Raw genomic sequence first — 18,537 nt, 5'->3', positions numbered from 1 at the left:
GAGACTGTGTGTTTTCGTCATGCGATAGATGGTTAAAAAAATGGTTCAAATGGCTCTGAGCACTATGGGACTCAACATCTGAGGTCATCAGTCCCCTAGAACTGAGAACTACTTAAACCTAATTAACCTAAGGACATCACACACATCCATGCCCGAGGCAGGATTCGAACCTGCGACCGTAGCAGTCGCGTGGTTCGACTGTAGCACCTAGAACCACTCGGCCACCCTGGCCGGCTCATCCGATAGACACTTCGCATTTTTGTGACGGCAAAAGTGAATAAACGAAGAACTGTTCCATTGTTATTAAAATATACATTACTCAAGAATTATCAAAAGATCTGTCTACAGGAATTGTGACAAAGTATTTCATGTCAACAAATGTACGTCCCAACTGAACCTAGTCACTTGTATTGTAACGTCATACACTGCCTTGAGTTTCTTTCCTCTGCTGTTCACTTGTATGACGATTACATATGAAGCAATTTAGTTGTCCATATGAAGTGCAAATTATTGAAGGAAGTAGTGATTTGAGACTTTGGTATGCTTAAAGAGCTTAAAATTCGCATATTTGCGTTTTGGACTACCCGCTACGTGGTGCTACGTTCTCGTGTCACGACTGCATCTGCTTATTTGCTGATTCGCGCGCTAGGCGGGACTGTACAGACGCTGATATAGGAGATTATTCGTGCGACTAAAATGCATAACTTCGGAAAAAAACTTGCAGTGCGCCTTAAGCTAAAGTTTTAACTGTGCATTTCTTTTTGTGTGTTGTCGAAGTAGGTTTCGATATTTTGAACATTCCCTTGTGATTGTGCACGCCATGCGCCAGTTGCTGATGGCAGGATCTAGAACTCCGTGATCTGTTGCAACTGGATCGAAAAGGTTGGCGCCTTTTAAGCAAGACAGGTACGGTAGAATTACGAAACATCCGTCTTTCATTGAGGGACATTGCAAATTCAACTGACCAAAGAGAAGATGGTGCGAAAGAAAAACCTGCACGCTGTCACACAAGAGGGAGGGGGGAAGCAGAGTAAATCTGCTGAACAGAAACGTACAAGAATTCATTCCGTTCCACATGCGATATTCGGTCATTCTGTTTCGCATTCAGTCAGACCAAGGCAACAGATTCTCAGTCTGTCTGGGGCATTGGATTCTGGGACTCTGGAAATTGTGCTATTTCATTCACATTCTTATTCTGAGGGTCACACTTACTTGACATTCTGTATGCAAGCCAGTCGGTTTTCTACTCAGTTTTCGCAGTTTAAGTCTGATTCCTGTGTATCCACAATATCTCTTGTTATTTTGAGACAACCTGTTTCCATCAAGTTTTAGATGGTTTTTTTTTCAGTCTAGTGTTCATGTCCACGAACATTTGACTGAGTTTCCACTGTATTACATACAGTTTTAATTGTAACTACGATGCCGCATCTTCAGTCTAATTACTGCTGACAAGACATGCTGCATGGGCATTGGGAGATAGTGATCGACCTCTAATGAGAGGACAACAGAGCGGGGCTAACATCCGGGTGGCGGATTTACCCGGAGAATGACTTGGCAGGATGCAGTGGACAGAGTGCGCGAAAAGGCTACACTGGGCATCACCCATAAAACTACAGGTACATGGAGATGTGAGGATAAAAGCCGACGGCTGCCTATGTGAACACCAGGTCAGACCGCCAGAGATCACGTCACGCCGGCAGCACGCCAGCCACCTATGGTCTCATGTGCTGACGATTCCATCAATCATGTGCGCTGCTAACTCCTACCCACCCCCACTCCCCCCTTCTACATGCCCAGTTACAGAATCATATCTACACCCATTTAATTTCGCCCTGAGAAATTTGTATTTACACTTTTACGTTAGATACAAATTGAGAAATTAATTATTGTTAAAACCCATCCACGTCTTTAATTTGTCACTACGTTTTTGACGCTGAGTGTGTGGCTATTGCCGGCCGGAGTGGCCTTGCGGTTCTAGGCGCTACAGTCTGGAGCTGAGTGACCGCTACGGTCGCAGGTTCGAATCCTGCCTCCGGCATGGATGTGTGTGATGTCCTTAGGTTATTTAGGTTTAATTAGTTCTAAGTTCTAGCCGACTGATGACCTCAGAGGTTAAGTCGCATAGTGCATTTGAACCATTTTTTTGTGGCCATTCCATTTAATTCGCCTGCCCCTGTTTTTAATTTATATTACGAAAATAACACTATAGAGTGCAGCTGTAGAACTGTTATTTACAGCGAATACTTTACGTGCTGTAGACCCACACATAAAAATTATCCTTAATACGAGGGTAATCCCAAAAGTAAGGACTCCTATTTATTTTATAAGTACAGAAATCTGTTTGTGTGGCAGTTGGTGACACTGTTATGAAGAGTGCTTCACGGGCTGTATGTAAACACGCGCACGCCGCGCTGAGGCGCTCAGTTTTGGCTTTGCAGCCGTTTAGAATGGAGCTCGCGTTGGATGTTACCGCCAAGTGCGAATTGCGAACAGTTATTCGGTTTTTGAACAGAAAGGGCACTGCGCCGATTGAAATCTATCGCCAGTTAACGGAAGTGTGTGGTGAGTCGTGCATGGATGTCAAAAATGTTCGTAAGTGGCGTAAAGTTTGCAGCTGGTCGGGCCGAAATTCACGACGAACAAAGGAACGGGAGGCCTTCAATTTCTGGGAAGACGGGGTTGAAGGTTGAACAAAGCATGCGTGAAGATCGGCTGATCACCCTGGATGATGTTTGCACGTTGGTTTCTGAGGTTTCCCGAAGCACCGCTCACAAAATTTTAACGGAAGCATTGAACTACCGGAAGGTGTGTGCAAGATGGGTACCACGCATGCTGTCTGTGGACCACATGCGGCAACGAGTTGATGCTTCCCACGCATTTCTTCACCGCCTTGCAGCCGAGCAGGACAACTTTCTGGAGTCAACTGGCACGGGTGACGAAACCTGGGAATATCACTTTACCCCTGAGACCAAGCAACAATCACGCCAGTTCATAACTTTCTGAACAGCATGGCGGCGAGCTGGTATGACATGGGCATCCAAATACTGTCAGCGTCTACAAATATGCATTGACGGAAATGGTGATTATGTCGGAAAATAGCTAAGTGTTCAAGCTGTAAACTGATGTAAACCATTGTAGAAATAAACTGGTCTATGTACTAATAAAAAAATAGATCTTACCTTTGGGGTTACCCTCGTAAATTGTGGGTAAGGTAAAAAGTTGTAGTACATGCCTCCGAGACATTTGCGGACAATAGAAATGCTGTTAGGCAGAGCTTCACGTCAGATACCGACTGTCTAACGGTGTAAGTCGTTTTAAATTAAGAAGTGGGAGAGAGTGTTGTACCTAGAGGATAGTATAAGAACACGTGTTGTTTTTTGTCAGTATTTATTTCTAGTGACTGACTTTTGAATCACATGAAGGAATGTGCTCTAGAGATCGTCTTAAGAACTTTTCCCCATTCCCTACAGTTCTGTTGTTGTTGGACATGTGATTATGTATTCTGTAGCATTTGTAAATATTTCGCGTTCCATACAGTTAGAAGCTATACAATACATTAAAATTATTTGAACTATGTTTTTTATTCTTGAGGTACAGAATTTTACGGTGTATTAAAATGCCATACATTTTTAGAACTATTTAATTGACATGCGGAAAGTGAAGCCATTCCTCATCACTCAAATGGCTCTGAGCATTATGGGACTTAACTGCTGAGGTCATCAGTCAACTTAGAACTACTTAAAGCTAACTAACTTAAGGACATCACATACATCCATGCTCGAGGCAGGATTCGAACCTGCGGCCGTAGCGGTCTCGCGGATCCAGACTGTAACGCCTAGAACCGCTCGGCCACTCCGGCCGGCCCTCATCAGCCATGCAGTATCTTGTACATTGAAACAAAAGACGGTGTTTTACCGTGGAACATGTGATATTTGTAAAAGAACCAGGTTTCGTGAACCTGTCTCGGAAATCTGTGGTGGTTTCCACTAGGTTCTGTTTCAAAATGTATTTAACTTGTAACAGGTTTCTGGTTATACCTCTGCGTGACTAGATTTCGCCTACTGATTATTGATACGTAGTGGAGTAGTAATGTAACAGATTGACGATTGAGTAAAGTGTTCATAAGATTTTCCTGACAACAATGTTTGTAATTTTTAGTTGAATATTTGTTCCTATGTACAGGACTATGTTGTACCTTGGAACATGTTTTCACATTTGCAAAAATCATAATTTTCCAGAGTAATTTTTCTAATTTCAAAAAAACCCTGCAGTACATGAAAAGTGAATGCTATGCTTTGAAAATGAAATAAGAAACAACGTTCTGTCCCAGTTGTACTGTGAGACGTTAAGATTTGTGTCTGCTAAAGAATTGCCTGTTTAGTTCATTGGTATGTAAATGAAGTGAAATTCGTTGTAGCGGTGTATGCGTTTGCTTTAAACACCTTAATTTATAAATTAGAATTACTTTAAGGTTTGTATTTTATTATACCTAAGTACCGACCTCTACAGTGTCTGGCCTTATGGTCCACGACAGTGTATGAGCAAATTATAAGTGAAGTAAAACTGAATCACCTTTCTGCTTAGCCTGTCAGTTTCCCGATCGAATGACGCAGCAGAATTGTCACCTTTTTTACATGTATATCGAGAAAACTGTTTCCTGCTTTTCTTTTACTTCCACGATACAGTAGACTCATGTGGAAGTAAAATCGTAAGTTGTTTCGTTGTGCAATCTTCTGACACAACATGTTGCAGTTAGGCAATGAACGAAGTGTGCAGACCTGTGGTTGGCAGCGTTCCGGCAGAGGCCACGTCTACGAACACACACACACACACACACACACACACACACACAGTGAAGCGGTGGCGCAGCGCCGCCGACGACAACCTGTCATTTGGCGCGTCCTATGGCCAATCCATGTGCTTTGGAGGGGCGACACAAAGAGGCAGTGGCAGAGGAAGCGAGAAACCGAGTGCTTTGTGCAGATGGAGCCGCGAACACAGACTCGCCACCGGGTCTCCGTGTAATTTTTGACGCCGCGTGCGCTCGCGGTAGTGGGCGGTGAATTTGGTTGATTGGTTGGTTGGTTTGGTGTTTACAGGGACTAGAGGCGAATTTGGGTGCCAGCGACCGCCGTCCTACTAATAGAAGCTCCGCCCATGGCTAACACGTGGTTGCTGTTCGGCGCCTGCATTCCCTTCGGGTTATTACATCGCGCACCGCTTGAAACTCTTTCTCACATCGTTTGTGTGGTGTGCGTACTGTAAGACGTTCGGTACACACACCATCAGATTATCTGACTTGTCGCTCTAACGAAGTAGGCGAGTGTCAGCAATATGTCTCGTGGTCATATCGTGACGTGTTTATCTTCTGCCGTTAGACCAGACAATAGAAATGCCACTTGCACGCTTAGAGTAGCATATTGACGGTGCCCAACTTTAAACAGTACTTGATTAATTTTCACACACATTTATTAAAATAATAAAAAATATAGACATTACGAAACTTGATTCTGGATGCTGTTTACAACTGACAAACTGAAGTTCCATTGGTCTTGGTACGTTAATCTTATTCTCACTGTTGTGACGTAACAAGACTGTTACGCCACTTGAAGTAGCCGGTAGGATAGGCACGCATACACACACGCCGATGGGCGTCAAGTCTGGAACAGGCTACGTAATTAATGCTATGAAGAAAAGTACGTAGCTGGATTAATACTTATCTTTAATCAATCATTGTGGTACATCGCTCTTGACTTAATTACAATCACTGTAAGGCTAATGGCGCCTTGCTAGTTTGTAGCCATTAACTTAGCTGAAGGCTATTCTGTCTCTCGGCTAATGAGAGAGAAAGGCTTCGTACATCTAGTCGCTAGCTAGGTCGTCCGTACAACTGGGACGAGTCCTTGTTCGTATCACGAGACCTGCCTTGTGGTGGCGCTAGGTCTGCGATCACACAGTGGCGACACGCGGGTCCGACATGTACTAAATGGACCGCGGCCGATTTAAACTACCACCTAGCAAGTGTGGTGTCTGGCGGTGACACCACACTCACATATCTCTGATACTTGACAAAGTGTCTACACATTTTGGTGTGGATTGGCAAGAGAGCCAATCCACTATGAGAGGAAGCCGAAAGGCACGCGTTTTAGCTCACGCAGGCTGGCGTGAGGTCTGGAACAGGACAAGGAAGTTAGACTTTAGCAAAAAAGGACGTAGCTGTTGGAATACTTAACTTTAATCCGTAAATGGTGAACATCGCTCTTGACGGTACATGTTTTACAATAACTGGTAATGGCGCTTTGCTAGGTCGTAGCAAATGACGTAGCTGAAGGCTATGCTAACTATCGTCTCGGCAAATGAGAGCGTAATTTGTCAGTGAACCATCGCTAGCAAAGTCGGCTGTACAACTGGGGCGAGTGCTAGGAAGACTCTCTAGACCTGCCGTGTGGCGGCGCTCGGTCTGCAATCACTGATAGTGGCGACACGCGGGTCCGACGTATACTAACGGACCGCGGCCGATTTAAAGGCTACCATCTAGCAAGTGTGGTGTCTGGCGGTGACACCACACATTTCTCTTAATGGCTATGTACAGGTATATGATAATCTTCCTAGGCGCAGACTGAAACTTGACTATAGACTGGTGCAGACTAATGCAGACTGGTACAGACTAATGCAGACTGACTAATCGGAGGTCTGTACACTCGTTATAATACCTCAAGCGTTCAGGTATCACTGCGCGAGTGTGATCCGCGAGGAGAAAAGGTTCTACGTTAGCAGCAATCTCATTGGCTGCGTTACATATTAATACGCGGACCGAAGGAAGCAGAATTTGTTCCGTCTCTAAGACAGCGCCATCTCGTAGTGCGGAGACGGACGAGCGCTGCGCCTGCGCTGTTGTGCTTAGCGGGGCGTGCTCTAGTGGGAAAGTTGTGTACGCGCTGACTACGCGGATCTATGTACACAACAGTTTGCGACCATTTCTGTGTCTTCTCAATAGAGCATTTTCCTCACAAATAAAGATCGGATACAACGCATTCTATAAAATTACGTTTGTGGGGGAGAAGGGAAAGGTGGGGGGGGGGGGGGGGGGGAGCGGTCCTCAGCGGCGACCCTTCTTATCTACATAGAGCCTCGTGATGTCTGACAGTGTAAAAGTCCGTATGTTAAGTGTTACTCCCCAATATCACGAGAAGACACTATTGCTGTTGTATTAAACAGTTCCCGTTGTCTCCGACAATCGCTCGTAGTTGCATCCAACTCTTCTGAGCAAAACGTGTGCTGCAAGATTATACAGGGTGTTACAAAAAGGTACGGCCAAACTTTCAGGAAACATTCCCCACACACAAATAAAGAAAAGATGTTATGTGGACATGTGTCCGGAAACGCTTAATTTCCATGTTAGAGCTCATTTTAGTTTCGTCCACCTACGCTCAATGGAGCACGTTATCATGATTTCATACGGGATACTCTACCTGTGCTGCTAGAACATGTGCCTTTACAAGTACGACACAACGTGTGGTTCATGCACGATGGAGCTCCTGCACATTTCAGTCGAAGTGTTCGTACACTTCTCAACAACAGATTCGGTGACCGATGGATTGGTAGAGGCGGACCAATTCCATGGCCTCCACGCTCTCCTGACCTCAACACTCTTGACTTTCATTTATGGGAGCATTTGAAAGCTCTTTTCTACGCAACCCCGGTACCAAATGTAGAGACTCTTCGTGTTCGTATTGTGGACGGCTGTGATACAATACGCCATTCCCCAGGGCTGCATCAGCGCATCAGGGATTTCATGCGACGGAGGGTGGATGCATGTATCCTCGCTAACGGAGGACATTTGAACATTTCCTGTAACAAAGTGTTTGAAGTCACGCTGGTACATTCTGTTGCTGTGTGTTTCCATTCCATGATTAATATGATTTGAAGAGAAGTAATAAAATGAGCTCTAACATGGAAAGTAAGCGTTTCCGGACACATGTCCACATAACATATTTTCTTTCTTTGTCTGTGGAGAATGTTTCCTGAAAGTTTGGCCGTACCTTTTTGTAACACCCTGTATAGTTGACAAAGGATTGGTAAGATCTCTATAACATTCTCATTCCCGTATGTACTTGTTACACACATTTTTTAACTGACAAAAAGCTTCCCCCAAGTAGTCTGCACCTGTAAAAATAAATAGATAAATCAAATAAAATAAAATGATTTGCACAGAACAGTATGAGAAATGACGTTGTTCCCCGGTAAACAGATTTTCCATCACAATGCCGGATTCATTTCATAGCTGTCAGAGGGATGCGTAATTGATACGGAAGCAATATATAATATCCCGCTCAGTAAAATCAACTCAACTACATTGTGATGCCTGCTTGTATAATGACTCTTAATTCATTTCATAGCTGTCAGAGGGATGCGTAATTGATACGGAAGCAATATATAATATCCCGCTCAGTAAAATCAACTGAACTAAATTGTGATGCCTGCTTGTATAATGACTCTTAACAGCAGACGACTACAACAAGTAATTCTTATAGACATTCAATTTCTGTCACTCCAAAACCATTCTATAAACATGAAATATTTTCTGCTGTGGTTTAGCTACATTATGTTATACCGGTAAAGCTCGATACTCGTTAATGTGCACATTATCTTGATAATCTGCAGATTTACTTATTCACTCCGTTAAGATGCGCAATCAAGAGTTTTCCACATTTTACCTAAGTAATGTGCACATTAAAGGCTTCCCTGTCATTAAAGTTCAAAACTTCGTTTCTCTCATTTGCTTTCCCAACTTCTTTCACTTCTCGCACCGTTCTTATAGTAGTTTGGTTTCGACAGCGTCTTGTCCTCGGGGGCTGTTTTTATTTCTCACAATTTGCGTGGGCTGCCACTGTATGAATCTGTGCCGTGATTTTCTTAAAGCAAATAAATTTAGCTCCAGGTATGGAAACAAGCACCAAATTGGTGAGTGAAATTGAGAAACGATTTTTCGCAAACCTCTTTAGCGAAGGTTCAAAATATGATAGTGTTGTAATGACAAAACGAAAGTATGAGCCACACTGAAGATGTGGAGCGAATAAAAGTTTCCGAGAGGAAAGAATCTTCTCGATGTTATCGAATAATTCAAAGCTATGATGTGTTGACCGTGCAACGCTGTGAAAAACTCATTGAGTCGTTGACAGATTCAGGAGAAAGTGTGGAAAGGTTTGTACATGCCTAAGAATTGTATGACATATTGCATTCTACCCATTTATCAATTGACCGAGGTGGGAGAGACAGGGTGATCAACGAGTTAAATACAACTTGTAAGGTTGAATGGTTGGTTTGGGGGAGGGGGAGGGGACCGAACAGCGAGGTCAATTGTCCCATCGGATTAGAGAAGGATGAGGAAAGAAATCAGCCTTGTTCTTTCAAAGGAACCATCCCGACATTTGCCTGAAGCGATTTAGGGAAATCACGGAAAACCTAATTCAGGATAGCCGGACACGGGTTTGAACCGACGTCCTCCCGAGTGCGAGTCCAGTATGCTCATTGCAACTTATAAGAACATGAGCCAAGCCGAAGTAAAAATAGTTTTGGATGTATGCGAACCTTGTCAACAAAAACAAATAAGTGCAAAAAAATGTATTGTTGTGAATCCTATGATGTCATCGCATTGCAATAGAAGACGCCAGGTGGATTTCTTCGGTTACCAACCTCAAACAAAAGGGAAGTTTAAGTTTCTTTTGCCTACGAAGACCACTTAACAAACTTTGTTGTACTGAACCTGGTCACATCAAAACGGGCGTATAAAATAGCTTATTACTTGCTTGACTTTTTATTCCTTTTTGGCGCTCCAAGTATTCTGCATTTTGGTAATTGACGCACATTTTATACTAACATGTTTGAATGTGTAATGCAGGAATAAGTGGTTAATGCCAAACCTATATACAGCCAAACACAAGGAAGTGTGCTGAGGTTATGGGTCCCTAATCCTACACTCTACTTAATATAACTTCAACTTTGGACAACACACACACCCAGGCCCAAGGGAGGACTCGAACCTCCGACAGGGGTAGCCGCACGGACCGTGACAAGGCGCCCCTGACCGCGCGACTGCACCGCGCGGCAAGACATTGAAAACATGCTCACAACGTGGACAGCTAACAAACATACTAACAAGGGGGGCGAGGGCGTACGACTTGTGCAGTTCATGAAGAATCATGCCTATCATTCTGTTACTAAAAGAAGGCCGTACGAAGCCATGTTCGGTCGTCCTGCAAAAGAAAGACCCCTAAATGTATTACACTAAGGTGACAGAACTCATTTGATAACCCCTAATATTGTGTCTCACCTCCTTTGGGCCTGCGTAGTGCTGAAACTCTATGTGGCATGGATTCAACATGTTGTTGGAAGTCCCTACAGAAACAATGTGCCATGCTGCCTCTGTAACCGTCCAACATTACGGAAGTGTTTCAAATACAGGATTTTGTGAACGAACTGACCTCTCGATCTTCCTATAAATGTAACATTGGAGTCACGTCGGGTGATTCGGTTGGCCAAATTATTCGCTCGTATCTTCCAGAATGTCCTTCAAACTAATCGCGAACAATTGTGGCCCACTGACATGAGGCATTGTCATCCATAAACATTCCGCCTTTTTTGGAGGGCATGAAGTCCGTGAATGGCCCCAAATGGGTCCAACTAAGCGCACTTAACTATTTCCAGTCAATGATCGGTTCATTTGGCCCGGAAGACCCATTAAATTTCATGTAAATTCAGCCCATACCATTATGGAGGCACCACCATCTTGTACATTGCCTTCTTGACAACTTGGGTCGATGGATTCATGGGCTCGACACCACACTCGAACCCTACCATCAGCTCTTAACAACTGACAACTGGACTCATCTGACCAGGCCACCGATTTCCAGCCATCTATGGTGCAAAGGATGTGATCACGGTAACATACCTTGTTTGTCGCAAACATTTTCTGCTCATTCCGAGACACAGTAGCACTATCTATCGCTTCCAGATAAGTGGCTACACGCAGAGCTGTTGCTACGTCTTGCAAATTTTCCATTCTCACTCTGCGAGAAAATTCTGGAGGAATCCCTGTTAGGAAGAGATCTAGCGCCCTATCCTCAGCCTCTCTCAATTAAGCTGCATCCGTCTCCGGGTTGTTTGTCAGTTCATATGTTTGGACGAATTCTATCCGAAAACGCTTCTACAGTCTCATTTGGCATTTTGTGGGGTTGTGGGTTAATAATAATAATAATCAGTCATAGGTAGTAGGAAAAGTATTAGAATATTTGAAATCTTGTTCACCGTCTTTTACGAGAGCCTGGAAGCTATTGCTGTGGTCAGCCAGAAAGCGATGGAAAACGTACTGACCATAGTTTACCAGTCTACAAGTCCACATTCTTGTCCAGCTCACTGAAAGAAATGTTTCCATTCTCTATTTGCTAAGTCGAATTAGGACTACGATTATAAATGAAGACTTTAAGTTCTATTTGATAGATATAGTTGTTAAATATTCACAAGCACATTGTAATATTCATTATCTTAATACTAATAATAAATCTCTCTATCCTAAACAGCACTACGAGCAGTTAAGAGGTGACCTCTACGGAAAGTCCCTATTACATTGTCTATATCGTCCTGACTTCTGATAATCAAAATAATTGCTCGCTACAAAAGTGGAAAATAACTGGCGTCACTTGCCACGCGGATTTGTTATCCTTATGGGCGGCACACTATCAGTTACTTCCACGAAATTTAAGCGATCAAGGATGGTACACGGTTCTCGCCATTTCACTCCCTATTTGTACTGAAAACATGAGTTTAGTTGCAGTCTGTCCGTGACGTCATCCGAGGCATCGCGTACTCCTGCGTTTGACTGACGTGGACTGTACGGCAGCTGCGTACGAAGTGAAGCTACGCTACGCTACGCAAATGCACGGAGCTTCGTACTCCGGTGTGTTGTAGGGTGAGCGAATCACGCCTTTCCTACCTCTGCCTGGGTGAGTTTCTAGTAGTCCACTCTTCGGAATCTTCTGCACGGTTGCGTTTCTTCCTTTTTACTGCATCTGGCTCGTGTTGCGGCGTGTCTTCACTCCACCAACAGGTCTGGCCACCTTGTGGTCGGGCGCCAGTGCACTTGGTGTCCCAAGTTGCGAATAAGCTCGCTCTCTGACATCCGGGCGGCCGCGTAAAAACGATGCGCCGCCTGCCGGAATCGGTGCTCGAGCAGCGGGACTCCTGCTACTCTGCGGAGTTCTCCGGTGCTGAAGTCTCGTGGCAGGTGAAGCGCTAACCTAAGCGCCTTGTTCTGGACCGTCAGCAGCCTGGCGATGGACGAGTCGGCAGCGTTGCCCCACACCACAGCAGCGTACTGTAACACACGCCTGATGAATGTCAGGTACAAGGTTATGCCACAGTGTGGGGGCAGGGTCGTCGCTGGGTTGAGTAAGGGGTACAACAAGCGCAATCTGCCAAGCGCTTTACCCCTTACTTCCCTCATGTGCGCCTTCCACGTCAGGCGCCGGTCCAGAGTGACGCCTAGGTAGCGTCCGGTGTTCGACCACGGGATGGGGCCTCCCATGATGCTGAGTGGTTAGAGGTCGGCAGGAATCTTCTTTCTGGTGAAGATCACCGCCTGACTTTTGGCTGCATTGAATTTGAGCCGCCATTTGGTGGCCCAAGCTCCGAGGACGTTGCAAGCCGATTGCAGGTGGTGACGCATCAGCCTGGCTTTGATGTTTCTGCCGTAGAGCGCCGTATCGTCCGCGTGGAGCGCAACTTACACGCCCTGCCGCCTCGAGACGTGGGCGGTGTATAGTGAGTAGAGCAAGGGGCCGATGATGGACCCTTGCGGTACTCCAGCTGCTATGGGGCGTCCCGTCGTCGGCGCGCACGTGGAAGGTGCGCCCAGTCAAGTAAGATTTGAGCAGGCGGACGTGCGACACCGGTAGGCCTCTTGTAAGTAGATTATACACAAGGCCGTCGTGCCACACGCTGTCGATGGCTCTCGAAACGTCCAAGAGTACCGCCCCAAGATACTCGCGACGCTCGAGCGTCCCCATTGCCTGCTCGCGATGTGAAGCCTCTCGGGTTGTATTTATATACTGGCGCAGCGGACGGCCAAGGGATCACCTGCTGTCATCTGCTCTATGCCCACTTTAGTAGCCTCTGAATAGCCGCTTTCTCAGATCCATAATATTTTACAACAGTGTTGTGTATTGATTTAGAATCTTCATAATTTTTTATGAATGCAGTTGATTAAAATCACAGAAAAACTTTTAGCTCAACTACATATAAACTTTGCAGTGTAGAATATTTAGAACAGAACTGACAGTAGAACACGACCTATGAACTACAACTCTAAGACGCGTTGTATTTGTTATTATTTACATCCAGGCCTTTAAACTTGTTACAGCTATGCTATTTAATAGGTTTCATAACGTGCTGTAAGCAGAACTTTCTAGCATTAATGTAACAGATACAGGTACTTAATCTACTACAAATAAGAACGTTATTCAAACTTCCTGGCAGATTAAAACTGTGTGCCCGACCGAAACTCGAACTCGGGACCTTTGCCTTTGGCGGGCAAGTGCTCTACCATCTGAGCTACCGAAGCACGACTCACAGCCGTTCCTCACAGCTTTACTTCTAACGGCCCCGAGTTCGAGTCTCCGTCGGGCACACAGTTTTAATCTGCCAGGAAGTTTCATATCAGCGCACACTCCGCTGCAGAGTGAAAATCTCATTCTGGAAACCTCCCCCAGGCTGTGGCTAAGCCATGTCTCCGCAGTATCCTTTCTTTCAGGAGTGCTAGTTCTGCAAGGTTCGCAGGAGAGCTTCTGTAAAGTTTGGAAGGTAGGAGACGAGATACTGGCAGAAGTAAAGCTGTGAGGACCGGCCGTGAGTCGTGCTTCGGTAGCTTAGATGGTAGAGCACTTGCCCGCGAAAGGCAAAGGTCCCGAGTTCGAGTCTCGGTCGGGCACACAGTTTTAATCTGCCAGGAAGTTTCATATCAGCGCACACTCCGCTACAGAGTGAAAATCTCATCCTGGAAAGAACGTTTTTGATCCAGATTTAGTTTTCAGCAAACTACTCAAAAAGTATTAGAGGTAGCTCAATGGGGTTACATATGTAATGTTTATATACTAAACTGAAGCTTCATGCAAATTTTCATATTTCTAAGTCTAATACTTATTCCCTTCAATTTTTCTTAAAAAAGTGAATTTATGGAAAATTATTCATCTGATCAATCTGAGATTTAAGAGTGTAAATATTAATATACTAAAGCACATGCTGACATATTTTTGAAAATCAACTTTAACTTTTAATTCCATTCTTAAATTATGGTGCAGTACTTGTGTGCTATTCACAGAAGCGTTGGTTCAAATGGCTCTGAGCACTATGGGATTCAACTGCTGAGGTCATTAGTCCCCTAGAACTTAGAACTAGTTAAACCTAACTAACCTAAGGACAGCACACACAGCCATGCCCGAGGCAGGATTCGAACCTGCGACCGTAGCGGTCTCGCGGTTCCAGACTGCAGCGCCAGAACCGCGCGGCCACTTCGGCCGGCTCACAGAAGCGTGTGGTGACGTGGCCCTACTGGCAGTGAACTGGGGAAGTTCCGGCACACTCGCTCGCCTCTGTATCTCTCAAATGATACAGCGCTTGTTTTGTCAAAACTTGCCTGAAATTATTTACCTTTTCTCGAAAAAAAAGTACTATTTTGTTTTCTCTGCCTTTGCTTTGAGCCATTTACCAATTCTATAATTGTGATTCCCTTACTCAAAATCTCATGGTGCATAATCTACGCCTTAGCCTCGACCGACAAGGGCAGTTTGGCAGTCTGCAATGACGTTTGTTCAGACCAGTTGCGCAAGCTCTCTGCGGGTAACAAGTTCTGAATAAATATAATGACAGCCTTCTTATGTTTTGCCACAAAACACAGTGATGATGATTGGTTTGTGAGGCGCTCAACTGGACGGTTATCAGCGCCTGTAGAAATTCCCAACCTTTGCTCAGTCCAATCTCGCCACTTTCATGAATGCTGATGAAATGATGAGGACAACACAATCACCCAGTCATCTCGAGGCATGCGAAAATCCCTGACCCCGCCGGGAATCGAACCCGGTACCCCGTGCTCGGGAAGCGAGAACGCGACCACGAGAGCACGAGCTGCGGACGCCACAAAACATGGAAGTAAGATTAGCGGCTAGAAAATCCACGGATGGTGGAGGTACTGCCAGTATTGATCTAACTTCTACAACCTGATTATGAAAGATCTGCCGCTTGACTACCCAACCCCTGAGACATTAGCTCGTTCCCTCCTCCAATAATTTCACCTGCTCCATTAGAGCTGATCCTAGTCCGCTGTAGTAGTTGCTCGCATTTGTGCCATATTTGTGCAATTTCCTTTTCTGTCACAGTAGGCATACGACTTATGCACCGCACAGTATTCACTAACATGTTTATCAAAAATTACTTATTACTTCGTCTCATCGACACCCAGCGATACTCGACGACTTCCTGACACCAATTTTGCGAGACGTGACTACTGGGAGGCGTAAGTAGAGCTGGTTCTGTGCCAGGAGGCACTCTACCAGTTGCCGGCCGCGGTGGTCTAGCGGTTCTAGGCGCTCAGTCCGGAACCGCGCGACTGCTACGGTCGCAGGTTCGAATCCTGCCTCGGGCATGGATGTGTGTGATGTCCTTAGGTTAGTTAGGTTTAAGTAGTTCTAAGTTCTAGGGGACTGATGACCATAGATGTTAAGTCCCATAGTGCTCAGAGCCATTTGAACCATTTGAACCAGTTCGCTCCTTGCCGGTTTTCCTCTTAAGGATGGTGTTGATCTGTTGTCGCCGGTAGTTGCAGTGAAAGAAGATTCAGAATTAGTTATTTTATTCCATAAGTTGCAAGCAGTGTATCGCTGTTGACATCGGCTGCCGATGTCTGTCGAGAAATCGCGTCGTAAGTGCTCAAGGTAGATGACGTCTCGGTGGCTTCGGAGCTCTTCGTACCGTGATGCTGCGGTAGTGAATGAAGGCAGCGCGTGTGTTGAAACTCCCCACGCCGATTTTGTAGGTGCTCTGTCACTTCCCGCTCACCGCCGTTCTTCTTCATCTCTTGAACCGCGATGACGTTTGTCATGTAGCCGTACAGTACGACGATACTGGTCTGCTGATTTTGTACACCCCGGCCCGTCTGCTGAACCATCAGGAATGCTGAACGCTGGTGTCCTGCACCCTGATGATAATGGTTCAAATGGCTGAGCACTGTGGGACTTTACATCTGAGGTCATCAGTCCCCTAGAACTTAGAGCTACGTAAGTCTAACTAACCTAAGGACATCACACACATCCATGCCCGAGGCAGGATTCGAACTTGCGACCGTAGCGGTAGCCCGGTTCCAGACTGAAGCCCCTAGAACCACTCGACCACTCCGGCCGGCCCTGATAGGGAAGACCCCCGGATCCACCCATCTGCGACGGCGGAATAATGTGATTTTGAACTCTGCAGCTGGTGATTATGTCCAGGTAGTTGCTGTAATTGCTCAGGAGCGTACAGCAAATCTACTACACACTTTTGCCAGACGTCACTTTACTGTAATCAGGGAGGCGAGTGCGAAAGTTATGTACGGTATCAATCCGTCCGGTGGTCATGACTACATAGTTCTTACCATTACGAAGGTGTCTGCGGTTGTCACTACGCCGTACTTGCTTGAAGAGTTTGGTATAGTATAGGACTGATTCGTAAAAGTTCTTGACAAGTGTCGTTGCACTATCAGTAGCATTTCTTTCATTAGGTAATGAAAGTGACGTGATCCTATAAAGTTGCCCTGCGTACTGTTTTTCTGCTGAGGTTCGCTGCCTGGCTCATCAGAAACGGCAATGTTGTAGTTTTCCCCTGACCTACTCTTGGTAGTGAAATGTTATTCCCACGAACGCCTCGTATCTACACTGCCATAATGTTAGCGAGGTACCTTCGCTCTGGGACATTGAAAATTTTAACCGTTTCCCGCCCTGTACAAGGTTGGCATGCAACAGGACAGTTAAATAATTTTTTTTATGGTCTGAGGTGGGCCGCCCATAGGAGGGCTAGTCTAATCGCAACATCAACGTAACAAAAACACAGCCCACACAGTGTTACACAACGGCGACCCTGTACCAAGATCTTGCAAAAATAGCAATCTTCAGATCAAGTCTAAGCCTTAATTATATCAACCCAATTTTGTTGATACTGGGTTACTAGACAACAAAGTGCTCAGTATTGTAAAAACTAAATGTTTGGAACTGTTACTAGTTTTGCAAATTTTGCAGTAATCTCTTAACTTCATGCAGCAGAATAAGTAATGTAAACGTACACCGCTGCGCCATAACCAAAATTTCATATTCAGAATTTTTTTTGAGGTCTGACCTCACTTTACTTTCTTTCTCATCGTTTCTTTGGCATTGTGTCATTATGTGTGTTATGCCAGGACATATTTCAGTATTCGGATATTGTAATCTTTCGAGAACCGATAGATATAGTTCCATGATTTAGTAGATGCTGTTAGTGTATAGAAATTTTTGATATTTTTGTAAATTATTTTTACGTATGTGCGTGTGAACAATAGACTACGATGTTCATGTTACCTCGTACTAAAGCTCGTAAGGAGAGTAGCACTGTACACAGAGTAGAAATGGCAGAAAACCGAGTAGAAAAGGAATATATAGTTTAGGATGTAGACAGAGAATTGCATGAACTTGACAACACATACTGTGGTCGTATAATGGATTGTGAGTAATAAACGCGAAACCATGTAGAAGCAGTAGTTACTATGCGGAGCTACCCGGAAAGTTAGTCTGATAGTCCGAAAGTACAGAGAAGGTAGTCCGTCGTGCACATATGAAAGGCAAACATTTAGCAGGGAAACCTGCAATCGTGAGAAGTGAAAATACCACCTGCGAGTCTGGATGGAGGGAGAGACACATGAGGGCGAAAGGAAGGTAACGATATGTTAAGAGTATTCGATTATTTGGAAGAACTAGGTGAAAAACTAGGTAAAACACGAGTAGAAATGTGAGAGGAGACTAAGATAGTAGGACAGGAGACAGGAAGCAAAAAAGAGAAGGTCAAAAACAAGATGGTGGTATTCCGAGCAGAACTGAAACAAGAGTTTATCAGATGCACAAATGCAAGCGAAGGAAGCGAGAATCGGCAGGTGGCACAAAACGTATTACACAATAAGCTCGACCAGAAACCAGAACGACAGCGGAATCGGGCACAACTGTTCTTAGTAAGATCCACACCAGGATAAAGAAACGGGTACAGGGCAAAGCGCAACCTTCAGAACCTGCTAATGGCTGAAGGTCAGAAAGCAAAGTACCGGGACGCTGAGACGGGACTACAGCAGAGGCTACTCAAACTTCTTTAAAAGAAAGAGTTGCCTATGGGTCATGTACACATACGCAGGTTTCGGACACAAGCAGGTGCCATGTTACGAATACCGAGACAGGGATCCTGCCCACTCTTCTAAAATTGGGTGCCTAGGGAGCT

Source organism: Schistocerca piceifrons, chromosome X (assembly GCF_021461385.2).
Source record: "Schistocerca piceifrons isolate TAMUIC-IGC-003096 chromosome X, iqSchPice1.1, whole genome shotgun sequence".
Taxonomy (NCBI): domain Eukaryota; kingdom Metazoa; phylum Arthropoda; class Insecta; order Orthoptera; family Acrididae; genus Schistocerca; species Schistocerca piceifrons.
Note: the sequence above shows the minus strand (reverse complement) of the source record.